This window comes from Akebia trifoliata, chromosome 8 (genome assembly GCF_017979445.1).
Source record: "Akebia trifoliata isolate Shusen 1 chromosome 8, ASM1797944v1, whole genome shotgun sequence".
NCBI classification, from domain to species: Eukaryota; Viridiplantae; Streptophyta; class Magnoliopsida; order Ranunculales; family Lardizabalaceae; genus Akebia; species Akebia trifoliata.
Window position 1 is genome coordinate 38098389 of NC_141382.1, and position 27464 is coordinate 38125852.

General features: G+C 35.2%; 1 pseudogene across 1 annotated transcript; it reads right to left on the reverse strand.

The window, feature by feature from the left end:
• Nucleotides 1-1030: 1030 nt before the first annotated feature.
• LOC147396715 (uncharacterized) lies at nt 1031-27464 on the reverse strand (annotated as a pseudogene). The gene is made up of 18 exons (XR_015180912.1): nt 26674-27464; nt 24540-24650; nt 24293-24349; nt 24036-24112; nt 23848-23947; nt 22090-22163; nt 14688-14788; nt 14442-14545; nt 13633-13686; nt 13475-13530; nt 13238-13276; nt 12740-12881; nt 12173-12357; nt 8180-8247; nt 7878-7950; nt 7462-7523; nt 5801-7102; nt 1031-1513 (listed from the first exon to the last, which is right to left on the reverse strand). The product of XR_015180912.1 is annotated as an uncharacterized LOC147396715 (transcript).

Genomic DNA, 27464 nt, shown 5'->3' on the forward strand with positions numbered 1-27464 from the left:
TTTTAAAAAAAATTAGCCGAGACTAGGGCTGCAACTTGGGCAGGTTAACCCAAACTCAACCCAATTGATAGACGAGCCTAGATTGGGTTATATAGAAAATGAGTTGAACCTGGGTTAGGAAATCTCAAACCGAATTGAATTCGGGTTGAGACTTCAAACAACCCAACTCAACCTGATGTTATATATTCACATATAAATATTTTTATTTAATTTTTTTTATTTAAATTAATTTTCTCTTCTTAAATATATTTGTAAAATTAAGGAAAAAAAATTATAATATAAAAATTAAAGGATTTAGAGATTGTGTGCAAATTTATTTACTAGTGATTATCTTCTTTATATTGTATCTATTTTTTAAGATATAAGATAAAATTTATGTGTTGCTCAAAATGAAATTAAGCCTTCTCAATGAGTCCAACCCTAACTGGGGAGTTGAGCTTAGGTTAATAAACTCTAACCCGATGGTTGGGTTGAGGATTCTACGACTTGGGTTGAGCCTCCAACCTGCCCAAGTTGCAACCCTAGCCAAGATGCAGGTAGCTTTCTTTACGGTTTTTTTTTTTTTTTTTTTCTCTTCCAAAAGTTCTCTTTAAATGAAGAGAGGGACCTAACCCATTTTTTTTTTCCTTTGAATCTTCTCAAATAGAATAATTATTTGAATAATGTATCAGCTGAGATTGATACAAAACATCTAACCTGGTGTATTAGCCCGATGTATTGATTGATCAGAATGTTAAAACTGAATCCATTCTAACTCCCTATTTTTTTTTTCCTATCCTCCCATCTCTTGTTCCCCCCCGTTTTGGGGAGAACAATTACTGTTTCTTGTCACCTTCTTTTTCAAAAATATGGATTTTTGAAATCTAAAATTGCATTAGAGTGTTTCAAGAAATTGGATTCATCTTTACCTATCCCTCTTTTTTTCTTTTTTCCTTTTTTTGAAGTAAAAAATTCCTAAGAAACAGATGAATTTGGTATTTATCTCTTTAATCTGATTTGGTGTGTAATGTATTAAATTCAATAATTGGTGTGTTTCAAGTAAAAGTTCTAGTAGTTCTCTTTGTATTACATAAATAAGCATTTTGAAGTTATACAACCAAATGGTTTTATTACCTGCTCCCAAAAAGCAGCAGCTATTTTCTTCCCACTGCAATAAGGCTTTTTAGGGAGAAACAAAGATATGAAAAATCTTAATTTACAAAAAATAACTTACACTGATTGCTTGCAGTCTCTCAGAAATGTGAAATGAAATGATCAGCATGAGCATTGAAACACTTTGTTGCCGCAACAACCAGTTTTGTTAGCAACTGTACGTACACTGCCACCTGTATTATCGAAGGAATCCATTGGAGATAAGTTGATTCTATCCATCATGTTTATTTTGGGGGCCTCGAGGATTGCCTTCGGCAAAGACAAGGCCCAGTGCATTGACCATATTGCGAGTGGTCTCATATACATCAGAGATCGGTAGTGACCATCAATCGTCCATCCTTCTGGAGTTTGGAACCAGTACCTGTGCGTATATAAGAGTAAATTTCAAGTTTTTGACATATTTTCACAAAATATACTGAAATATTTCCATTTCTGTAAGGCTTGATGATGCAAAATTTAGCCGATAATTGCTTTTTGTAAATATTTCAATGAAAATCATTATTTATTTCATGAAATACTGTAAAAAGTAAATTTCAAAATACAATATTCCGATGGAAATCAACAAATATAGTCAAATCAACAAAGAACAACAATTAGTATTAAAACACATAAACATTCTTAAAGATGATAGGACGTGAAAACCAAAGCTCGATCTTAGATTAACTAGTGATATCTAGGGTTGGAATATACACACATATATATATATATATATCCCCACCGTTTGGGCGGGACTAATCCCGTGGTCACACGCACCCGTGCAACAGGTTGACTCAAGGTTCAACCGGACCCTCAATGGTGGCCCCAAGAAATTCATAACTTTGTGGGGTTTCGAACACTTGACCTACTCTTCCTGAGGAGTTTATTCTCATTCATTACAATGCTCATTCCCAATAATTTCATTTCATGGTAGATTTTACGTTTTACTGCCGAGGTATCAAATCTCTATAATTTTGTATAAAAAAAATTAAAAAATTTAGGTTCCCCAAGTACCACTCATATCCTCCAATTCACCCTAAACACCACTCTGCTCAGATAATAGTCAAGAAAGCCATAGTTCACACTTGCTTTTCCCATGTCAATCCTTTATATTATCCCTTTCTTACCTTCCCTCTTTCTTGAAGCACAACATTCACCAACAATTGTCTTCCTTCGGTGGGTTTCACCTTTTGATGCAATCCCAACAACTAATCAATAGCTACCTTTTGATCAAATAGCCTCCTATCATTTCGCCACAATTTTGTAGACGGTTACCACCAAACTAAACGGATAGAACTCCATGATTTCTTCCGCGTCCTCCACTTTCGAAATTAGAATGATGAATGTAGCGTTACATCCCTTATCATATCCTCCCTTTCAAGAAATTCAATAACATCATTTATAAAGTCTACCTTAACAGTCCTGTCAAAATGTTCTGACCATTGTAAACCCATCGAGACCCATGGCTCTTGATTGTATTTTGTTTCCTACCAAACAACCACTCATACTAAAGAATTGAAATCCACCCCATCAAGAGTTTATTGATAAGTCATCCTAAAAAAATCTCACAAAAAATTAGGAATATCCTTCCCTTATGGTAATCTCCTCCGCCAGTTTAGCCTCATCTGGGGGGTCTACTAGTATTGTTTCTTCATGCAAAGCATGCATATGGATGAATCTCAAAAAATTTATCCCCAAGCATAATTGGATCCTTGATTTTATTTCCAACAAATTTCATTTTTATGGAGATTAGAAACAAGGATACTTCAAACAGACTCACCTCCTTTTTTATCCAATATCTGACAAATGTTTTGTTTTGTCTCAGCATTTGTCCTGATTAAGATTTGAAGAATTTTGTTCTTTCAATCGGTAGAGTGAATTAGAGCTCAATTGGGATTTTCTCCCAATTTCAAGGTATTGATGAAATGTCTCAATTAAACCAAATTTATTTAATTGCTTCATAAAACTAGAACTTGGAGGTGTAAATGCATCAAATATACAGATCTATGATAATTTACAATGGGTTTTGGGGCACAATCAAGGTTTTTTGGTTTAAAATTTTAAAATAGGGGGCATAAATGTCCATGGTTGCACATGAATGATTTATACACCACATATATTTGCCAAAAATATAGCTTGATAGATCAACTTTTCAAAGGAGTATTTCAAATTATAAAAAAACAAATGTTATCAATTCATTGTAAATTATAAATTCAATGCTAAAATCAAACATGATTAATTACTTTTTTTAAGGCTAAATCTTATTTTATAGTTAATAGATAAAAAAGAATAACTTTATAATTTCGAAAATTAGAAAACGATTTGCATTCAGGCAAGCATATAAAATATATAACAAGTAAATCAACATTATAGAAATTCTTATAAGGGTTTCTTGGTTATTTCTAATCTTCCAAGGGTTATTTTGTTATTAGTAACACTCTTATGATGATAATATATATATGAGTGAGAGAGAGAATAAAACAACCTTCTCTCTTCATCTTTTTTCTTCTTCTCCTAATCCTAAAACTCTCAAATCTACTAACATTTTGTCAAATCAACTAAGTTGTAAATAGTCATCATCATCCTCTAAGTCTTAACCCAAAAAATTTGGGATCGATTGTCCTTTCCTCCATTCAATTATGTCTAAATTTAGTAAAAAAAAATATTAGCTTTTATTTTATTTAAAAAAAAAAGAATATATGAAGATGGCTTATGAGTGTCTTTGTGATTGTTTTATCCTTTTCCTAAAGCACTATCAAAACTTCATCGATATCTCCATAATTTTCACCATTTACTAAAACTGCTGCAATTTTAATACTTTAAACACTCACTTTAACAACAAAGTTTGTGGACCTTTTTACACATTATCATTTTCATCGTAATATATCTGTATTTATGAAATAAATGACTAAATTTTGAATAATATAGAAAGTCTATTAAAGCAGGGTATCACTCTCTCGAATACCTAGGCCAATCATTAACATAACAGAATATCTAGTATGAATTAGTTAATAGAGTTCCCATGCCGATAAAACTTAACCCTTGTAAAATGTTCTTTTTTCTCTTCTTTGACTTTGTAGTCACCTCTTTTCTACTCCTGTATTTCTTCGCACCCTTAAAGGAAATCTAACTAGAATAGACACACTTTGGCAATTCTTGATGACATGGCCACACTTAGCCAATGCCTACTGACACATACTAGCCTCAAAATCTTTATCTGTATTCATGTATTGTGATGGAGATACAAGTTTATTAACAAACTATCACTTGTGTAACACTTATTTCTCTTCAAGGATGATGGTATTAAAGTACTTTTGTGAGTGTGATGTAGGGTAGAACACACAAACTTTTAGAGTTTATGTTAAAAATCTGGTTCGAGGGTGAAATCCCAAAAACTAGGAGTAATGAAGAATCTCTATGTCGATCAAAACATACTAGAAACTTCAATTTAAGTTTGAGATTAATGGAAATCAATTGCAAACACTAAAATTAAGAACCAATATCAGACTCTTATGTTCAAAATAAACAAAGAAAGGGAAGAAACGACTCTTCTTTTTCTTTTATTAATCAATCTTTAAAAAATCTAACTTACAGAATTTGTTTATTGGAGCTCCTTACATAGACAACTCCTTCATAACAACTTATAAACCTTTTAAAACACTAAAAAATAACTTTTTAATCTATCTATAATACATCATTAACCTTCTAATCCTATTAGAACTCAATTTGAACACCTAAAAGGACTTATAATTATAACCTAAAAAATAAAAACGAATTTAGAGAACATAAAACAAATTAGAAACTAACTAGGAGAAGAAATTTTCTAAAATTGAAATGGAAACTAACTAGTACTACTAAAGCAACTTAACAAATAGAAACTCAATAAAAGAAAGAGTCCTAAGAGAAGTTGGAGTAAGTCTTGTGGACTGGTCAAAGATTGGACCGAGTTGACTAGGTTTTAACTGATTTGACTCAGTCAATGTTGTTAATTTCTTTCTTCAACCCATTTTAACTCGATCATAGGCATTGAGGTAAGTGTTGGCAAGCCTATCTAACATCAGAGTGAATATGATAAAAAGTATAGTAATGGGTTAGAGACGGCTTGCTGCTATATCATCAGTTAAGCTATGCTTGGATGTTCCAAATGCAACTTCAGCTTTCGTATGTGTCCATGTCAGATGTGCACAAGCCTAGCAAACCTAATATGAATAATATCTACATAATTGTATTAGAAGATATATTAATACACAAGAAATTATACCATAATACGCACCTAAATAGAGAAAATTGGAATGACGCTACAGGTAAATCCACACTTACAAAAAGTATATATATATACTAAAAACATAGGCATGTCTTTGTGTGAAGGGTTTATCATAGTGGGTCAAAACATGTCCAACACGGCTATCATTAAGTAGGATATGATTTTTAGATTGGCTGTTTTATTTTATACATAAAAATTGTGTGTAGAACATATAAGGCTCAGATTTTCCACCAAAGGTTCCGACCATAGAATGTGATGATAACATTGGGAAAGCCATCTAAGTGAATAAAATTTGCAAACCATGAAGTTTATAATCATGTAAATAGATGAAATAAACCAAATATCACAGTATTCGCTAAGAGTTCTAATGGATAGTTATGGAATCTCCAAGGCAGCAGAAAAGCTTACCCGTATCCCTCTTCTGACCAGCCTGCAGTAAAAATACCTTCAGCAGTGGTGAATGCTTGTCCTTCCATTCCGGCTAGGATCATGGTAGCTGCAACACCATAGGTAACACCAGTCCAGATTTCGCGTGACTGCATGCATGACTCATCCACCTTTCCATTTGGGTGCATTCCATTAACAGCGCCCATCCTCCCCCCTTTCACTTTCATGACATTGAAATCATATATTTTTTGAAGGGCGCTTCTGATTTTGGCATCATCAAAAAGGGAAGGCAAACCTGATGAAGCTGTGTACCATTGCCCTGCCAGTTGATCTGCTTGTATAGATCTACTGTTGCTGCTTGACCCACTATCATAATTAAAATATGATCCATTCCACAACTTTGCTTCAAAAACAAGTTTAGCCTTTAAGAATTTTCTTTTAAACCTTTCAGCAAAGACCTTGTCACCAAGACGATGAGCCATTGCAGCTGCAGCTTCAAGAGCAGCAAGCCATAGGCATCCACAATAAGCACTAATACCATGAACGGTCCAAGCATCATATGTTTGATCAGGAATCCATCATTCTCAATGAGACAGTCACCATCCCTGTCAAACTGTTCCATGTATTGCATTGCAGCACAAACAGCTGGCCACACATCCATTGCAAAGGACATGTCTCCTGTTGCAGCGAAATCTCTGTACACTTGAAGCACAAACTTCGGGTTGAGGTCTTTCCATGTACTTGTATCGTGTATATTATACGCATTCATTTCATTCCATGGATCATGCGTGCCCAGATCATGTGGAACAGCTCCTCTAACTTTACGAATTCCTGAATTACCTTCTGCAAGGAACTTTACTTTTCTTCTATCCTCACATAAGACAGCCCTTGCAAAGTCACGCTGAATGCTCAGCTCAATTTTGGGAAACAGAGCTAGAAGAGCAAAAGATGCGTAAAAGTGTACATCATATGTACACCACATAATGTACTCTACTCCTTCCAAGTACAGAAACCCACCCACATCTTCACTATCATTTTGTCGGTCTGGCTGGGTACTGAGATGCATAGGATTGTACACATTTTTCTTCTCCTCAAGAACCATTGACTCGTCATTACATAAAGATCTTGAGCACTTTTTTTCATCATCATCTTTTAAACCATTACCAGCAGTGATTTCGAAACCATTGATTCTATTCTCATCCACCTCACCCTGCTTGTCGTTAACCTTGGCTGCAGTCATTCTCACATTTTCTGTCTCTTTTGAGGATTCATGCTGATAACAACCCAGGTTTGATTTATCATCTGTGGCTGGTAAGTGGCTATCTGTATCAGAAGATCAATAGTCATGATACTGACTGCTTAAAGCTAAAGCTAAATACAAACCACCAGTAGTCACACCTTAAAGGAAAATTCAATGAAGATAAACAAGAAGATAAAAAATAACACAGAGCCGTGTATGATGTTTTCAAATAATATAAACTTGAGGAAAACTGTATCTTTGGGTTGTCTTAAATTTTAATAGTCCACAGAAGCGTTGGTCCCTAGCTGATGTAACTTGAGCCCCATTAGAATATAGTAAATAGTATATTGATAGGAAGTTTATTAGAACGTGGAAGTGTTTCAAGTCCATCATCCACTCATCATTTATGAATATGCATAGATTAGTAAGTACAGATAAATACCGATCCAAACTGTCCCTCCAGCGACCAAGAAGTAAAGCTCATTAAACAATGTGAATTTGTACCTGCAACCATTAGACAAACTATTATAGATATACAATGCAAGTTGGGTCAAGCTCCATAACAACTTTTCGACTTCTATATGCAAAAATAAATTAGAATTCTGGTACATAATTGAAATCCAAATTTCCAGCGGCAAGAAGTTAGCCACAACATGTTATCAGTGCATGCAAGAAAGCTTGCATATATATTACAAGAATAGATATGCCAGTGACGGTCAAGAAGCTAACTAGTACATACAAGAGAGAGAGAGAGATTGAAAATTTTAAGTTCTATTCCTTTTGGGGTCAATCATTCCCTCAACTATTGATCTTTGCAATCAAAAGCATAAAAAATGGGCTCTGATATGCTGAAATTACCATTCTGGAAGCCTGTCATCTCCAAGGATAGGATTTTGCCATATCTCAATCTCTTCCTCCCATCGCTTATAGTCTGACAAAGATTTCCAAATACTGTAAGACTTGTGTTAAATGTTAAATAATAATTATGACTCCATAATGGATCTCTTGAAAAACTTGCAACATGCAGAAAGTACAAACTGGGACTAGTTTCAACACATTATCAATTGAGTCAGAGCTTCACAACATCCGAGATTAATATTGAAGGTATTAATCTCAATATATAATGAATGTGAACAACCCCAAAGATTAAAGATACATACTCATCAACGCATCATGCGCCAAGTTGAGGGCTGATCTTTCGGAGGTTCCATAGAATTTTGTGTACCTCCTGCAATAAAAGGAATGGTGCTAAGAGAATGTTGACTGAAAATAGAATTCCGTGCCACACGATAATGTGTACCAGCCACTACATCACATGTTTAATCAATATATTTCATGAATTTTCATGTGATAAGCAAAATCGGTTCAAGTAGTCAAACTTAAATAAAACAGCTAGCTCTGATACCAAAATTAATAAAGTACAATATTATGGGGAGGGGGGGGGGGGGGGGGGGGGGGCATCAGAATTCATGGGCCTACCCTATTTGGGTCGTGCTTTAGTTGTAGGATTTTAATTTATTTTAATTATTGGGCTTTAGTTATGGGTTTATTTCATTTTTTTTTTTTTTCTTTTTTGTCTTATTTATTCTAGAAGTTTATTATTAGGTTAGTTTAGAAATTTGATTCAAGTCTAGGAACTATTCACGTCACTTTTATTTAGACCTTATTTTGAGGGTCAAAACTTATCGTACTAAGTTGATTTTTGTGTCGTTTGAAAGATTATCCAGTTACCTATCCAACAAGCCCAACATTTTGAGATTCAGATTATTTTTTAGAAAGTTATGATCAAAAGACTAGTAGGGCATCAATTCTACACGGGATTTGCATCTCAAGGTTAAAAGCGTCATTTTTTTATATTATTTTAAAATTAGGATTTTGAGTAGCCTATATATATATATGCTATTGTAATTGATTTCATATAGAAAATGAATGGAATAAACAAAATTACAGTTATTGTTTGGATGTTGATGCATTCAACGTGGTTGATACCATAGAAATCATTAAGGTGATTCTAAGGTAAATATATCGTTTTCTTTAATCTTTTTATTATCTTCTATCTTCTTCCTCAATCCATCTTTTCTACAATTTTTTTATTATTTGTGAGAGATCAAGAAACCATCAAGAACCCTTTAATACTTTCAAGAAACCAATCCATAAACTGTTTTCTTTATTTTTCAAGATAGCTTGAATTCTTGAACTCTTCAATTCTTTAACTTCGATTCTTGAATCTTGATTTCTTGAAGATCATTTTCCTCAACTCTTAATCATTTCTCCCTTCTCTTTACCTCCCTGCTCTATAAACCATTTTCCTTTAACCCTTATCCAATCCTAACCAAAATATCGTGATTCACAAAACTTTATATTTTACATCTCAGTAGCCAATTGGGATTTTGGAAACATTTTTCCTATTGTCGCCAAAATCCTTAACCCAACTCCAAATCCCAAGTCAAATCCCCTAACCCCTTTATTTTCCTCTTCTTCCCTCATCATCTTGCATCACAATAGGGTTTTGGTCAAGGTAAGTCTTAAGGATTTAGGGTTTTAATGGTTCAAATAAATAGCCGGAAAACAAGGATCAACGTATGGGTTTGTGGTAGGGTGATTTTTAACATGGCAGGAACTATATGACTATCTTTACAGGGTTGTATGTAGGGACTGAAACAGGTTAGACAAATTTGGGTATTAAGGTTTTTATGTTAGCGAAATAAAGTAGGCTAAGTGAAGATAATTAAGCATAGTCTCAACACTTCATACATAAGCATACATGATCTTCAACACAAAGGCCGATAGAATCGAGCCACCAAAATAAGAGAGATCTCACCTCTAGAAATGGCCAAGAAGCAACCAAGAAAATACCCATCATTCTATTCTATTCAAAAGTGAAGCAATTACATGATACTTATAGGGGTTTATGCATAGGATGTCTCATACTCTCTTTACACATTAGACTTCCAAATATTGAAAAAAATAGATACTACAGAAATATTAACTCCTAGAATATATATATATATATATATATAGGCTCCTATTAACCAAGCAACTTCTTTATGGAAATAGGAAATTTTGGATAGAATCCTCTATTAATATGAGTCTAAAATCTAAAACTTAATGAACAACCAAAAATATATATAGATAGATAGATAGATAGATAGATAGACTTCCAACTAATGGAACCCTAATTTAAAATCCTAGTGAGCGAAACACGTTACCCACAAACTCAAAATTCCTTCTTAGGTTGTGATGAGACACACTCATGTACTGCGTAACATTTCTAAGTGTTTGTCCAGTAAAAGACACCTAATTTTGGGACCTGAATGATTTGTCAGGTTCACACCCAATCTTCTTAACTCATAGCATTCAATCTTCCCAAGGAACCCCCTTTTGGGATTGTTTAACAAGCAGCACAAACATAACCATCTCATGGGCTTAATATTACATCTTGCTGGACTGTTGCATCAGCCTCTAGAATGGTCTGATGGAGGGGCAGGATCAAAGGCTTAACTTCAAGGATGATAGACGGGATAAAAATAAGCATTTAGGTTTTAATGGGGGTTTAAACAAATACACTGGAAAATAAGGATTAGGGTTGGGTCTTATGGCAGGATGACTTTTGAAAAGTTAGGGACCATAGTATTGAATTTCAATTTTCAATATATTTGCACGAAATATTTCCATTTCCACATTACCCAACATGAAATTTAGTAAACAGTTGCTTTTTGTAAATATTTCAGTGGAGTGAATTTCAACCAAAATATTTTTTTTTTAATTATAAATATAATAAAAGTTACAAATTTCATATATCCATGTTTTAATTAGTTGGATGCATGATTAATTTATTCATACATATTCAACAAATAAAAATATAATAACAAGTGAATGTATTTGTACTTAATAGTATATTCATTTAAGCAAGTGTTTTACATATTTGCAGGTGCCAACTAGCTTAGTTGGTAATAAAGTCTTTGGCTGATGATACCAGAGACCTGGGTTCAAATCCAGCCAGCAAAGAGTTACTGAACTCATTAAAAACAGGCTTACAGATAACTGAAAAAGTGTTTTACATATTTAAGTGTATTGAGTTAATTTGACATTGTTATTATTTTTTTCATGTAAAGTATATTGTTTTTCGTCCCCTGGCTATCACATAGTAGCACTTGTATGAAGCAGAACGTTGTTTATTTTCATTTCTACACCCTGTATAATTGTTTACTCTTACTAAGTGTTTTATCATTTCTCACAGTTCAAATGAAAATTTTCTCAATATTTCACTTACAAAATATTTCCATCATCTCCAAAACTTGTATTAATTTTTATATTTATCGAAATATTTTCATTTTCAGGCCAACACTGAAATCGAAATTTAATTCCTTGGTAGGGACTATAAGACTGTTTTTGAAGAGGTGCTTCTCGATATTAAGAAGAGTTGGACGAATTTGTTTTTTAGGCTTTTTATAGCAGAGTTCCATAGCAGAAATAAAGTACGATGGATGTAGATAATTAAGCAATCCCACTATGTAATACACTGACTCATACTACACACAAGCTGATTGAATCGCACCTCTAAAAGAAGCTACCATGCTATAAATCATCATTCTAGAGTGAGCCGCAGCCCACAACTAGGCTGGTTCACAGATAAAAAAGAACTTTTAGACTGTATATGGATTTTGAGTCTAGTTATGAGGTACAAAAAGCCAAGAAAAAAATGATTTCCAGCATTAGGTTTGTGGACCTAACTCCTGCTTCAGAAACATAACAGAAGTAAACTGTAGTTCTTGGTTTCAATTTTTTCTTACCACAAGACATTCTCTTTACACTCCCTACCAATGCATGCACAACATGTTTGCATGGATTAACAATTGGAAAATCAAAAAGGAAAAAAAAAATGAAAAACAAAATGTAAGTATCTTGATGGGTGACAATCATCTAAATGTTCAATCACAACACCGTGATCACAACATAAACCACCCAAATAGAATTCAATGACAGAGAATCTTGGAGCATTAGCATGCTAGCCATCACCCCAACCTTACTTTTAACAAGTGAATAAAATCTTAATTGTCAAGTGAAAACTTTTAGAGTGATTAAAAGCAGCTGTGAATGAGTGGTACGATGCCACAAGTAGGCACATACAGCACAATTGCAAAACAAATTACCTGTTATAGGAACTACCCTTCTGAAATTTTATTTTTGGAGATGACCACGCTAACGAAAATGCAATAGTGCACCTTCCATGAGGTTCTACCCATGTAGAAGCTGAAACTGCTGCGCAGGGTGAATCTCCAGGCGAGGATGGAATGCTAACGCCAGCATTGAAGTTTTCCCGATCAAAATGTCCATCCTTGAGACATAAGCATTATTGTCAGTCTGGTCTGAGCAACGCCTTAGTGTGTTAAAACTTCACGAATGTACAAACACAGTTTACGTATAAAGAGAACACCGCTAATAAGTTGATATGGGAAATTTAACAAAAGCTCGAGCAAGAACTTAATGGACACAACATTTTGTGAAGTCTGATAGGAAACGGCTAGAGAATAAAATTCAAAGTCAAACTACGAAGAAATATATTAGGATGTCAACCACAGTGGAAAGATACTGATCATAATATTTTAACTGATAAATGGCCAGCTGCAAAGACCGTGTCACATTTAAATAAAATTTACAAAAAGTAAAAAAGATTCAGACCAATAGTCATATAATGTCCAACTAGTAAGAATGATTACTTGTGTCATTGTGCTCCACATATCCTTAGCTGTAACGTGACTTTGTTCAGTCAGCCCAAAAACTGGCAAAACAGTCACATTTACATTCTGAGTTTCGCATGCAGCAATAGCAAAAGTGACAGGAGGGTTATCCTTTGCAGTCCTGTATATTTCCAATGTACTCAGAAATATTAGTACTTGATAATTTGAGTGAAAAAAAAAATTAATAGCAAATTCAAAATAAGACCAACAAAATGAATGGAGATGTGAATGAAGATACTGGGTGAAGAAAGGAGATTCCTGACCTTACAAAAATTACAAAGATACTATCAGGTATGGCTAATGCATAACCAAAAAAAGGACATGTAAGACAATAAGGAATCTGTATGTGCGAGGAAATGCAGAAGGGATGAGATTTCATGAGAGGGTGACGAGGACTCGCCATCATCACAAGAAATGACCTAAGGGATATATGCTAACCAACCGTCATAACAGAACAATCAAGGGTTGACAACTTGCTTGTGATGTAGAAGTACACCGGAGACTCCATCTTCACCACTGTCCAAAAAAAAAAAAAAAAAATTAAAATTTGGCATCAATTACGAAACATAGTATACTTGGCTTGAACCCATAGCTCAATTGATTTAACGTATTGCAATGCAACTTTGTGGTCGTGAGTTCAAGTCTAACTCACTATCCAAGTAAGAAAACATAAAACAGTTAACTATCTCACAGAAGTAGAGGACATGTACTAACATGAATGGTTCATTAAAATGATCTCCTGATAGGTGTGAGATTCCTCCAATTGAATTCTGTTCAAACCAAACAAAACATGATATATCAAATCCTCAGAATATAGACTCATAGCAAATTTGTAACATAATACGAATTTTAGAAGGAAAGGATTCACTTACAGCCCAGGTCAAAAGGAGGCTGACTTTTGCTCTTTCTTTCCCAGTGTTTACCAACTAGAGAAGAAATGACAATCTAATGAGCATTCCAAATATCTTTATCCAGAGTTCACAAAAAGATAATCAAATTGGATCATATTAATAGGTCTCAATCGAAAGATATGCACAATATGACAATTTAATGCAAACTCCTCTTTTTTCACCAGCAAAGGGAATATGAAAGAAGCACACTGACTTAAAAAATTACAAGATAATTGTATTCAGAATCTTCCATAGCACTTCAAAAGGTACTATGAGAACGTGATCAATGGTTAATTTTAGAGGATCAAGACATATATGGCACATGGAGGATGCTATGGCCCAAACTTTTGAGTCTTGCTCAGCCAATATTCCTTGTGAAATAACCACCAACAAACACTGATAAGAAATGTCTTTACTATAGGCTCCCATTTCATTGATGCAAGCACCGATGATCATCGAAGGAGGAAGCAAATTCATTAAGTCCAAATAAAAAATCAAGGTATCAGAAGGGGCATGACACAGGAAATGCAGATGGACCTACATCGTAAAAACCCATAGCACTAGTAAACTACGTCAAAAGATAGTAAATAATACCACTAAGTGTTCCTGGGTGTTAATTACTTCATATTTCCTGGGTGTACTGTTACTCCCTTCTTTATAAATATTTAACTTCAATTTACAGCTTAAGTATTTACTTGAAATTTGCCATGGAAGCAACTTTGTCAATATAACGAGTCATAAGAGATCTCATACAAAGTAAATAGTAAGATAAGCAAGTTGAAAACAAATACCGTGTAAACAAATACAGCAGTTGGGAGACTGCTATCTCGATAATTGTGGGGTAAGAATGGTGATATTTGACGACATGAAACCTTCAATTCTGGATCTGGTTCACCTGGAGATAAAAGTTCATATTTAAGAGACATTTCTCCGGGGAATACAAAAATGTTAGGATGAAAAAAGGCCTGAAAGTGGAATAGTTTAAAAGAGAAACAGTTATAGGAGATCAATACAACAACTATACAAGTGAATAGTACCATCGTATATTGTCCATGCCCTTGGAAATAAAGCATGGTATGTGGAATGCTGACCACTCAAATTCCAGTCCCATGATGATATACCCTGACCATCAGGTTTCCTGAAAAAAGAACAATACCAAAACCCAAGGCACAGGTACAAGAAAAAGATGTTAGCAGCTAATCACGCTGCATTGTAAACTTAAAAAATCCATAAACTCTGAAAGCATCTCATCTTCTCGGTAGCAATGGAGCTAAACAAAATCCACAGTATAAAAAATATGGCAGCATCCACAAAACTAAATATCAACATATTTCTACAAAATATACCTAAATATTTCCATTTCCATAACTTGACCAAGAGTTTTTTTTATTATATATTTTGGTGGAAATCACTATTCATCTTTTGAAATTCAGTTAATACTAAATTTTTACCAAAATAATCAAATCTCATATATAAAACTACAAATTTCAGTGGAATATTTTAATAAACAGGAAATTCGAGGGAAATATTCCTTTTTGAAAAAAAATTAATTCTAAACATATTGATAAAATTTTAAAAAATAACAGAACCTGGAAATTACTTGAAGAAATGACTTATATTTACATGTAAATGGATTATGACTAGTTAGGCATCAATGTATTATCTTATTTTGATCTATTTTAAGCACATTAGCATATTCATTTAAGCTATACATATAATCGTCCATGTGCTAATCATTGAATATATTGATGATTTATTAGTATATACAGTGTGCAGATGAAGAATGTAATAATCTGTCTGTCTAATCATGCAGTATACATATTAAGATTTATATGGTTAATGTGATATTATTGTTCTCATTCCCATGCACAAAATAAATGATATTTGGTTAGCTTAAACGTGTAATGTAACGCCACTGATCTTAATTTACGCAGTAAATGGTACCAGTAAAGGTCTTGTTTCATAAGATATACTGGAAAGTAAATCAATCAAAAGAACAGTAAGTAGTTCTCCTTCAATGAGGGGGTTGTCACAATCACACATGCTCTTAAAAACTTGTAATAAGATTATAGGAAATTAACAATGTTAGGATGCAAACATGTAGTGAGCTCTAGGATTTTGGTTTCATAAGGAATCTTAATAATTGGAAGTGTCATGTGGTTGCGCATCCCCAATTAGTGTTCTCTCTTATTCCTATGCTTCCAAGGGAGGAAGGCGAACTGGTTTGGACTGCAAAAGGCAATGGAAATTTTTTAAGTTAGCCTCACTCTATGATTCTCTTTTACCTACTGTATCCACCTTTTATCCAGCTTCATTTGGGGACCAAAAGTTTCTTTCTTCATTTGGACTCCTTCTTTGAACAAATTTCTTTGGATCAGGTTAGGGCCAAGGATTGTATTTGCAAAAGAAGTAGGGAGTTAATCGATCATCTTTTCATCCACTACCCTCTAGCATTCGAAATATTGTGTCATTTTCTATCACTATATCTCTTGGTGCTTTCCAAATTCTCTATTGTCTATATTCCATTGTTGGAAATCCAATTAGGGGAGGCAAAAGAGAGGATGCTCTAGTCTATTACCCCTTTTGCTGTGTGTTTGGGTATTTGGAAGGAAGGGAATTCAAGAGCGTTCAATGGGAAGGCTCACTCTTTGCAAGAGATCATTTTTAATATTTTGGGTTTTATCTTTATTGTATTAGAAATATTAGAATAGTTAGTTCTAGTTTGACTAATATTAGTTTATTTCTATTCTTTCTCTGGAAGGGCATATATGTCCATTCACTTATTATTGGTTATAAATATATGCCAAGCTCTCATTATGAGACTTGACTTTTCTCTTCTAAAATTCTTCTTGGTATCAGAGCTTAAGAAAAACCTAACGCCCCTCTTTAGCCCTCTCTCTTCGTTTCTACTCCTTCTCTCTTCTTTCTTCTTTCTTATCTAATTAATCTCACTACACTTTAAACATAATCACCTAGCAACAACCTCATCCAGAATTTCTCCCCTTCGAGGGCCCTTTTTTCTTTTTTGATTCATATTCTCTTAATCGCATGTTGCGATAGAGATTTTATTTGTTCTTCACATGCTACAATAGAGATTTGGGTTGTGTTTATTGTCCTACGATTGGGTTTGTTCAATTTTTCTGCCTTTAATAAGGTTCCTACCCTTGCTGCTACCATATGAGAGTATCTCTGGGTTTGGTTTAATCCTACAACAACAACAGAGTCCAACTCTAAGACCTGCGACAGTAGCAAAGGGCTTCCTTGTGACCTACGACACCTATTCTGGGTTTGGTTTAACCCTGCGACAACAACAAGGTCCAAATCTGTGATACCTCTATGACCTGACGACACCTATTATGGGTTTGGTTTAACCCTGCGACATCAACAGGGTCCAAATCTGCGATACCTTTGTGACCTGACGACACCTACTCTGGGTTTGGTTTAACCCTGCGACAACAGCAAAGTCCAACTCTGTGACCTGCGATACCTCTATGACCTGTTTTATTACCTCCATCAACAGTAAGGTGTTGTGTGGAATCCTTCGACAACAAGGTGTATGTGACCTGTTTTGTTACCTCCATCAATAGGAAGGTGTTGTGTGGAATCCTTCGACAACAAGGTGCAGTTTTTCGGATTTTTCGGGTTTTGTCGATAGCAATCAATAGTATTTTTTTTCTTTATCTGCCCTTCAACAATACTACTACGGAGATCTCCCTTCAATCCAAAGTGTTTTCATGCTCATAGTATGCAATGACGACGACTCACGAGACTAAGGACCCTACCACAATCCTTAGGGCTAATTTCTCAGTCCAGCATATAACAAATGCCCCACTAAATGGTCGTAACTTTCAGTCTTGGTCCCGGTCTGTACCACTTTATTTGGGTAGTAGAGGAAAATCTGGTTGGCTGTTAGGCATTATTCCTAAGCCACCCCTCACCGATCTCAAATTTGAATAATGGAAAATCGATAATTGCACCACTCTTGGATGGTTATTTAATTCCATGGAGCAATGCATCTACACTATGTTTATATATCATGAGACTGTCTCTTCTTCGTTGTCAGCTCTCACTCAGACATATGCACATGCTTGAAATGACTCAAAGATTTATGAGCTTTACTACAATATTGCTCAGGCTACCCAAGGAAATCAGAGTGCTACAGATTACTTTGGATTCCTTCAGTCCCGTTGGGAGGAGCTCTCGCACTATAAGTCTATGGCGGAGTTGTCTGCCGACGTAGTCGGGTATGTGGTCAAGAGGATTGTTCAACATCAGACATATCAGTTCCTCATGGGTCTATGCTCTAAGTTTGAGGCACTACGGACCCAAACCCTTAATACCACTCTTCTATCTTTCTTATTTGAGACATTTGCGACTATTGATAGCAATGAACGTCATCGCCGTGTAGTTCCCTCTCAGACTTAGTCCCCTGTCATCATCTCTGCTTCAGATACAGATCAGATGGCTCTTGCAGTCAATTAGGGTTTCTCTAACTCCCTTACTCAAAGATCCGGGAATCGAGGTCGTGGAAGTCGTAGACTTGGTAAAAGAAATGGTCATACGTGTAGCCACTGTGGGAAGATTGACCATGAAAAAGCCTACTGCTTTCAGCTCTATCCCCACCTGTTGAGATCTTCTGGGCGACAGCTCCGTGCTACTATTGTGGAATCTACCTTCGTTGATCCTGCTTCCCTTGGAACTATTAATTTGCCACATCTTCAGACACAAATTACAGCTATTGTATAGGATCAAATCTAGGCTCAATTCCCTCATCCTCGACAATCGCATCTATTACTACACCTCCAGGTACCTGTTCTGCATTTCATGTCACTCAATCTGGCTCTGCTCCTCTGACCTGTGTCATTAATTCTGGTGCCTCTGATCACATGACCGGTGAGTCCAATCATTTTATTTCTTCCATTTTTTTCTACTACTCATAAGGAGGTTCGCCTTGCTAATGGGTCTCTTACCCCTATTCACAGTAAGGGTACTATCTCCTTATCCCTTGGTTTCCTTTTGATTATGTTTTTCATGTTTCTCGCCTATTCCTTAACCTTATGTTTATAAGTAGTATTATCAAATCTCTAAATCGTTCTGTAACATTTTTTCCTACTCATTGTATCTTTCAGAACCTGACGTCGAGGAGGATTTTTGGCAAGGAGTATGATAGGGATGGGCTATACCTATTTGGCACTCCACCTACTGCTGCTCCAGCTTCCGTCCTCCCACTCACTGGGAATCATATTTTTTCTTCCAAAACTTTAGATTTATGGCATACTCACTTAGGACATGCTAATTTTCAGCACCTATGTTCTTTCTTTCCTATTTTAAAAACTTCTTACAGTGGACACAAATTTTAATGTTCTGTGTGAGCTTTCTAAACACACATGTACTTCTTATATTCCTCGCATGCATAGATTTAATGTTATTTTTTATTTAATTCATTATGATGTATGAGGCCTTCCCCTATTATTGCTTTTAATGGTCATAAATATTATGCTACCTTTATTGATGACTATTCTCATTGTACTTGGATTTATTTAATGCGTTCTTGCTCTAAGATGCTCTCTATTTTTGTTAATTTCCTTAAAATAATTCAGACCCAGTAACATTACTATCAAATCTCTTATAACAGATAATGGAGGGGAATATATTTCTGATGGGATTTAGTCTCATCTCTATGAGCCTGGTATGCTTCATTAGTTAATTTTCCCATATACTCTTGAGCAAAACGGGATGGCGGAACACAAGAATCGCCACCTCATAAACATCATCCGTTGCCTTCTACAAGGGATGCATGTTCCCAAGTCATATTGGAATATGACAGTTCTTACTGCTGCTTTCCTCTTGAATCGTGTTTCAAACCGCACCTTAGGGGGACAAGTGCCTCTTCATGTTCTTCAACCTGATAGCACTCTCTTCCCATTACACCGAAAGTTTTTGGGTGTACCTGCTTTGTTCAAGATAGAACTCCCCATCGTACAAAACTAGGCAAACCTATTCGTTGTGTTTTCTTGGATTACTCATTTATGTCAAAGGAGTATCGATGTTATGATCCCTCTCTCATCGTATTATTCATTCCCTGGATATCACATTCTTTGAAAATGTTTCATATTTTCGTGTTTCATCTTCTTTGCAGAATCCCTCTCCTATTGTGCTACCATCCCCAGTTTTCTCTCCATATTCATCTTCACCGTCACTGTAGGTTTACTCTCGTCACCCTCCCCCTTCTCCAACCTTGCCAACCTCCTCCTTGGACTCAGGTATACCTCCTTTTACATTTACTCTTGTTCCTTCAATTTTTGACTCTCACTTACCTATTGCACTTCGCAAAAGTAAGCCAGGGTGTATTATTGATCACCCTATCGCATAATTTGTTTCATATCAGGGTCTCTCTCCATCCTATCGAGCCTATCTTACCACCATAGACTCTATTCGAGTTCCTCAATCTGTATCTGAGGCTTTACGTGATCCTAAGTGGACTAGAACCATGACTATTGAGATGGATGCATTACAAAATAATCACACTTGGACACTTGTTACCCATCTATCTGGGGAACGGACCGTTGGTTGTAAATGGGTCTTTACTATGAAATACCTTGCGGATGGCACTGTTGATCGGTATAAGGCGCGACTAGTTGTTAAAGGATTTTTGCAGACTCCAGAGAAAGATTTCGGTGCCACCTTTGCTCATGTCGCCAAACTTTTCACTATTCATCTTCTTATCTCTTTAGATGTTTGTCACTTATGGCCCCTTCATCAATTTGATATGAAGAACATTTTTCTGAACAGTGATTTGACTGAGGTTATTCATATGGATCCCCCTCCTGGGTTTCGTCTTCATAGGGAGTATTGTGAGAAGGTATGTCACCTTCTCAAATCTCTGTATGGCCTGAAACAATCTCCACAAGTTTGGTTCAGCGTTTTTCAAAAGTTATTTTTTCTATGGGGTTCACCAGATGCCACTCAAATCATACTTGCTTTGTTCATAGAGGATTGGATGGTCATTGTGTCATTGTTCTAGTGTATGTAAATGATATTATATAAAGATGATATTAGGTTATGCTTTTGAGGTTAAGGACATAGGTCCTTTCAAGTATTTTTTGGGGATAGAGGTAGTCCGCTCACGCTGTGGTATTTCGTTATCTCAACACAAATACACATTGGATCTTCTTCAGGATACTGGTATGCTTGGTTATCGTCCTGCCTTTTCCCCAATGGATCAGAATCATCGTCTTCGTGCCAAATCTGGGGAACTTTTATCTGATCATTCATCTTACCAGAGACTCGTAGGCCGTTTGATTTATCTGATTAACACTAGACCGGATTTGACCTTCGTGGTTAGTATAGTCAGTCAGTTTATGCATGCTTCGCGTACCTCTCATCTTGATGTCGTATACGTATATTGTATATCGTATCCTTCGTTACTTGAAGTCTCATCCTGGTCTAGGCATATTCTATTTATCTACTGGTCAGCCACATTTATCCTATTTCACTAATGCTGATTATGTAGATTCTCTTACAGATAGAAGATTTACCTCTGGTTTCTATACTTTCTATGATGATAACCTTATCTCGTGGAAAAATAAGAAACAGAGTGTGATTTCTCGTTCTTCTGTTGACGCTAAGTATCGTGCTATGGCTCTTGACACATCTGAGCTTCTTTAGCTTAGACCTTTGCTAACATAGTTGGGATTTCTTATTGTTGATTCTTTTTCGTTGTTCTGTGACAACAAGTTTGCTATCATGTTTGCATTTGACTCAGTCCTTCACGAAATGACTAAGCACATCGAGGTTGATGTTCACCTTCTTAGGGAGAAAGTTTGATCTGGTGCACTTGAGACAATCTTTGTATCTTTTTCAGATCAACTGGCCGATATACTTACAAAGTTTGTTGGACCGTCTGTCACTAACTCTCATCTTACCAAGCTGGGCTTAGTTGATATATTTACCCCAACTTGAGGGGGAGTATTGGAAATATTAGAATAATTAATTCTAGTTTGACTAATATTAGTTTATTTTTATTCTTTCTCTGTAAAGGCATATATGTCCATTCACTTATTATTGGTTATAAATATATGCCATGCTCTCATTATGAGACTTGACTTTTCTCTTCTAAAATTCTTCTTACTGGTCGAAATTGTTTTTGGCCTTCAGAGTTGTTTTCTTTGAGGATTTTCCTTTTAGATGAGACTCTCTTTATAGGTCCTAATATTTTATTTTTGGTTTGTAGCACTTTTGAAGGTAGGCCTCTCAGCTTCCTCTTCTTCTATAATAAATTACTTAATCTATTAAAAAAAAAATTATAGGAGATTAATTGCATTAGATCAAATTCAGCTTAGTCTATGTAAATCAATTGCCAGTCATCGACCTTTTAGAGTTATAAATCTTATCTTAAAAAAGCATTTAAATGGAAAACCTTTCTAGAAGTCCTCTTACCCTAAACCTTTATGTTGTCCAGGAGCCAACACTGAAGAGTATTTTTTTTTTCCACCATCTCTAGATATGAAAATCTGCAGCACCGAAAAGATGACTAAGAACAGCAATTGTGGGAGACGATTCTTGAATCAATAACAAAATCCAAGCTATGATCCAAAACATAAAATGTAATTTGTTGAAGTACAAATTATACTATGTAATAAAATATGTCTCAGAAAATGTGCGTTCTTTCTTACAACTGATGGCAGTCACAGACCAAAACAATGTGTGGCATTATAAATCATCTTAAATAATCAACAGAAATAAAACAATTAATCGATGAGAACAGTAATTAACGTCTTGGATGCCTATGGGAATGACAACAAAGATTTTTTGATAGATAAAATAACATTTATGCATGATACATCAAAAGAAATGAGGATGAGAGGACCATTGGATACAAGAGTAAAACAGAAAAACAGAAAAACAAAAAAAAAACCCAACGACAACAACTATCTAATCTACACACAAACCGAAGAGGTCTATTAAAAAACAAACATTCACGACAGCATTGTTTAATATGCCAAAAATGAGGGGAATCTATTCATCACTTTTTTGCATTGTAGCTTTTCAAGAACTTTGTGATGCTAAATATTGGTAAGTTCGGAAGAATGTCGGTCTTTGCCAAATTCCTTCTTGGACACTCTGAATGGTGGAAAATTGGCTTTCAACTGCAAGGGGGAGCATTATGGAGATTAATTCTCTTCGTGGTATGTTGGGCTATTTAGAAGGAGAAGAACAAGAGAATACTTGAAGGAAACGAGTAGGATACATGCAAAACCCCACCAACCACACATACCAGGCAAGATGGGAAAATTCCCTATGGGTGGCCAACGAGGGGGCTTGAACTCAAGACCTCCCCCTTTTTGGAGGGATGCCTTGGCCTCTACGCCCAATGCTCGTTGGTTATATGGTATTAAATATGTATAGGCTTATTTAATTACAAGTTTATAAGTCATCAATAATAAATATAAAGAAAAAAGCTACAAATGAGGGCTTTCCACAAAATACCCTAAGTTGTTTTTTTATAAATGAAATAAACATGGGTAAAACTGGTCTTTTTTGCCATGTAATAACAAATAATACTATTTAGTGCAACTTTCAATAAATATAAAGAACTTTTAAAGTACCTAATTAAAAAAAATAAAATCTCTCTCTGTCTCTTCATTATGAAGAGTTTTACCATCTGCCAGGGTTAGCCTAAAGTCCAAACTGATGCACTTCAAGAACATCAATTATATAGCTGGGAAAGACTTAAGATTACGAAATAATATTATTGAGCATCACACATGCCCTTCCCCTAATATACTTAATATGAACTGAAGTATTTCAAAAATATAATTCTCAGCATGGACTGGAACTGCATGGATTTGTTGATGTACAGGATTTGCAGGGGTCAGTGTATCTGACAAATCATTATCTGAAAGTTCACACCAATGATGAGCACCAACACACATGTCCATGACTTTGTTACGCAAGTTCAAAATAATTGATTTTTTAAAGACATGGTACCGTTTTTCAATTATAATTTTCTCCTTAAGATGCATATCAATTCTTGTGAATGTTTTTTAGGTCAAAATTTCTTTATTGGACAATTCAAACAATGCCGAGGATGCACATATTCCAGATATGTATATCTTCCAGGAAGAAAACAGAAAATAGCAGCAAATAGCGTGTAGATGACAAAATAAATAAGTAAATGATGAGCAGAAATTTTACAGAAAACTGATTGGCCATTATGGGAGAAGCTTCGCATAAACCAGGAATAATCTGCAGCTGTCTAAATTCTCCTCTAAAACCTCTTGATATGCTGCCACTTCTGTGATTTAGTAAAGAGAAACTGATGTCACTATGTAAGTAATTATGGTATAGAAAGAATCGAGATATCATAATTCACCCTGACATACCCCATCCCTCCAAGTGGGACTCCTTGTGATGCTGATGGTTTACAACTTTCTCGAGTAAATGGATCAATGGGTGCTTTCTGCAAAATTTAATTTTTCACTTCAAATTTTCATTACTTAAATTAAATGTAAATAAGTGGTTTCAAATGTGCAACCATTTCATTTGATCATGCAAAACCAATTTCTTTTTCCTAACAGATAAAAGCAAATTCCCCTAAAACACAATGACAAATAGATTATCCAGGAAATGAGAGAATTACCCTCCCCTGAGAAGCTTCTTCCCTAACATAAGACCAAAGACGTAGACCAAGACGAATCTGAGATTCAAGATCCCAAAGGAAGCAGCAGGCAAAAGGTGAGAAAGAAAGATACTCCATATAGCAAGATAATTAGGATCTATTTGTTTTCATGACCACACAAATCAATCAACCAAACCCAAATCTTTGGAATTAAGCTTTGATGATGATGAACCAAATAAATCAAGTTTAAAAGAATAAGACACTTCACCATCTGCATTGCCTCCATAAACGTAACACTGAATTCTTTCAAGATGTTAGCATGGCTGTTTAATCTCCTCCTCCAGGCCTGTTTGGGTGGGGCAGCACTATCGAACTCCAGCTTTGAGCATGCACCACAAAAGGATATTAGTGAAGGTACAATAAAAGAACTGATGAGAACTAATTGCTTGTCGGCGCAAGAGGATATAGATTTTCTTTACTGGTACAGGATAATATAGAAATTGTAAACATTCAGGAACACCAATTTGAGATCTTTCCGGAACTCACTATTTTCTTCTTTCCACTATTTCATGATAGTAAACTTCTATCGCCATGACAGTTAAGTAGCTATCACATTCAAGACATCAAAACTAAACTCGGACTTGGTAAGGCCAATGCCTGATACTAGCTTAAGACTCGACCCCATATTGAATCATAATCAGTCACATATTCAATCAATAAGTGTCTGTTTGATTGCTGAGGAAAACCATGAGAAAATTGTTTGCTCGGCAAAAATCACCTGTTGAGCAATGGTTTTCTCAGCAAAACATTTTCCAGCATTTCATTGCATGTGGAAATCAATTTTGAAGGGAAACTAATAGGAATCCAGCAGTGGTCAATGTGTAAGAACCTGCCTCAAATTTCCTTACCTATGGGAAAATCCTTTTTCCGTGTGTAGGGGGTGGGGAAGTAAGAAAATGATTTTCCCACAATCATGTGCAAATCAAATGTTCTCGGTAAATCAATTACTCGGAAAATGATAAAGTGAATGCCAGTACATGCACATGAGAAATTAAATGCTGAACATATCACATTTTCTGGGAAAAATAATTTACCCAGGGATTGTCCCAGGAATCAAACACCCCCTAAATGGAAGGTTTACTACATTATTCATTTTTTCAACAGTCTACTCTTGAGATCTAAGTCCTCATTAAGGAAGGAGTACCTTTAAAATGAAAAAATGTCACTATTTAAAAGCAGTTTGAATTCAGAAGTGTGCGTGGGTAGGTGCACATGTAGAGTGAATTGAGGTTAGAAATTTTGATGTTCAACTTGAATTGGAAGTTCTCGATGTAGAAATATATAAATTGTTCTCAGGTCATGCATCATTTTTTCTTTCAAAAGTCAACCACTTGAGCAAAACTCTACAACTTGTTTTGCATACTCCATCGAAAATATCAGTAGTTTATAAGAAAAAGAAGGAACAAATAGGAAATTAGACTACACCTTTCATGAAAGACGTGGTTCTTATATGAAATGCATCCTCCAGCAACTATAGACTATAGTTTAGTTTTGTAGGAAACTGCCGAACAAACAATTTTTTGGCTAGGAGAAGTATCAAATGGTATAGTTCATTTGTTAGTGGCTTCGAGGATTAGAAGCTTGATTATAGCTTTCAAATTGGCTGTTTTTGCATTAAGTGCTACTTCATTAATCTTATTGATTAGTGGTACCCATTGTATTTGATTCTTCTGATGATCGGTCAAGTAACAAAAATATTGTATTCTCTGGTACATCATTATGGATTGGATTAGTCTAATGGTATCCTTAGTTCTCTCATCTCTTGAACCTATTTGGTATTTACAGGATTAAAATATAAAATGATCCTTTTTTAACCAATTGAGTCACAAGTATCTAACACATTCATATCTAACAACAGAGCAATGATGAAACGTATAGCTTGTACAAATCCTTCCATTTTCCAATTTGATCCAATCTATTCGTTCGTAGAGTTATTTAATCAATTGAAGACATTTTTGGAACACCTCTAACAAAGGGACACAGTCAATTTTGAAAGAACTCGTGACTTGTTTGTATTACAAGTTTCAGATCCTAAGATAAACCGAAAACCACTAATCAGAAATAAAAAATTCAAACATTTGAAATATCAAAGCAAATAAAGCAAAATAGATTAAAAAGGAGATATAATTAAAATTAACAAACAAAACCACTGAACAGAAATAAAAGTTTAAATTTTAGCATTTGAAATATCAAAACACAACATACAAAATAGATTGCAAGGAAGTTGTAACTTGTAATTAAAACCAACATACAGTAATAAACTCAAGAACTCAAACAACATGATCAAATATCCTCTTTAACAAACTAACTCTCAAACAATATTAGAACCAATGGAAGCTCACCAACTGCAAGGTAGCCCTGCTGACATACTCTTCGGGCGGCCATGAGTGCTTTCTACAGTGGAAAAGGTTTCCGCTAACCATGTCGATCATAGTTATTATAGATCAAAACTCTCACAGTAATCAAACACGAGAATTCCTTCCGATCTAAGATTCTCAGAATCGTGAATCATCAAGATTCTTCGCACAACCAACTGGTTAAATTAAAATTTGACTTCTTCATAACTGTAAAATCGGCAAATTCATTCAACTGAAACCTAAAAACAACTGCAGATAGATCAAAACTCTCACGGAAATTCCTTCGACCTAAGATTATCAGAATCGTAAATCATCAAGACTCTTCGCAATGTAAATCGGAAAATTGCTTCAACTCAAAATAATGAAACCTAGAAGCAATTGAGGATAGATCTTAGGACTTAATTCTCATATAATGTTTCAACCAGATTCTGTCCGAAGGGATCACGTAATACTCAGAAAAAAAAATCAAAAATATGATAAATGCAAACTGGATCAAATAGTCTGAGATTGAAGCAAGATCGATCGGAATCTAAAACCCTAAGGTTTAGTTCCAAGTTTTGTAGTGAGGACCGATCGAATTCAAAATCTAACTTAACACACTTCAATTTACAAAAAATTAACTAAGAGAGAGAGAGAGATTCGAGTCTAAATTCTAAAAGGGATCCGCCGTCTGTGACGAAAACCAGAGCGGAGGCGCTCGAGTTTGGACTTCTGGATTTCTGGTGGAATTGATTTTTGGGTAATTTCGACATACCCCCTACTTTTGGGGGGAATGT